Here is a 1413-nt window from a genome sequence, read left to right as displayed (position 1 = left end):
TCCCATAGGCCACAATGGGGTGTCTATGGGGATGAATGGGAGGAGGGGGCGTGGCTAAAGGCGGGGTGGGCGGGGCTTAAAGCCCCCATAGGCCACAATGGGGTGTCTATGGGGATGAATGGGAGGAGGGGGCGTGGCTAAAGGCGGGTGGGCGGGGCTTAAAGCCCCCATAGGCCACAATGGGGTGTCTATGGGGATGAATGGGAGGAGGGGGCGTGGCTAAAGGCGGGTGGGCGGGGCTTAGAGCCCCCATAGGCCACAATGGGGTGTCTATGGGGAGGAATGGGAGGAGGGGGCGTGGCTAAAGTCCCGTGGGCGGGGCTTAAAGGCCCCATAGGCCACAATGGGGTGTCTATGGGGATGAATGGGAGGAGGGGGCGTGGCTAAAGGCGGGTGGGCGGGGCTTAAAGCCCCCATAGGCCACAATGGGGTGTCTATGGGGATGAATGGGAGGAGGAGGCGTGGCTAAAGGCGGGTGGCGGGGCTTAGAGCCCCCATAGGCCACAATGGGGTGTCTATGGGGAGGAATGGGAGGAGGGGGCGTGGCTAAAGGCGGGTGGGCGGGGCTTAGAGCCCCCATAGGCCACAATGGGGTGTCTATGGGGAGGAATGGGAGGAGGGGGCGTGGCTAAAGGCGGTGGGCGGGGCTTAAAGGCCCCATAGGCCACAATGGGGTGTCTATGGGGATGAATGGGAGGAGGAGGCGTGGCTAAAGGCGGGTGGGCGGGGCTTAGAGCCCCCATAGGCCACAATGGGGTGTCTATGGGGAGGAATGGGAGGAGGGGGCGTGGCTAAAGGCGTGGGCGGGGCTTAGAGGCCCCATAGGCCACAATGGGGTGTCTATGGGGATGAATGGGGGAGGAGGAGGCGTGGCTAAAGGCGGGTGGGCGGGGCTTAGAGCCCCCATAGGCCACAATGGGGTGTCTATGGGGATGAATGGGAGGAGGGGGCGTGGCTAAAGGCGGGTGGGCGGGGGCTTAGAGCCCCCATAGGCCACAATGGGGTGTCTATGGGGATGAATGGGAGGAGGGGGCGTGGCTAAAGGCGGTGGGCGGGGCTTAAAGCCCCCCATAGGCCACAATGGGGTGTCTATGGGGATGAATGGGAGGAGGGGGCGTGGCTAAAGGCGGGTGGGCGGGGCTTAAAGCCCCCATAGGCCACAATGGGGTGTCTATGGGGATGAATGGGAGGAGGAGGCGTGGCTAAAGGCGGTGGGCGGGGCTTAAGCCCCCATAGGCCACAATGGGGTGTCTATGGGGATGAATGGGAGGAGGAGGCGTGGCTAAAGGCGGTGGGCGGGGCTTAAAGCCCCCATAGGCCACAATGGGGTGTCTATGGGGATGAATGGGAGGAGGAGGCGTGGCTAAAGGCGGGTGGGCGGGGCTTAGAGCCCCCATAGGCCACAATGGGGTC

The sequence above is a fragment of the Pezoporus flaviventris genome, unplaced genomic scaffold (genome assembly GCF_033815535.1).
Source record: "Pezoporus flaviventris isolate CSIRO_AGI_PZ_B2104156 unplaced genomic scaffold, CSIRO_AGI_Pfla_v1 ptg000800l, whole genome shotgun sequence".
NCBI classification, from domain to species: Eukaryota; Metazoa; Chordata; class Aves; order Psittaciformes; family Psittacidae; genus Pezoporus; species Pezoporus flaviventris.
Note: the sequence above shows the minus strand (reverse complement) of the source record.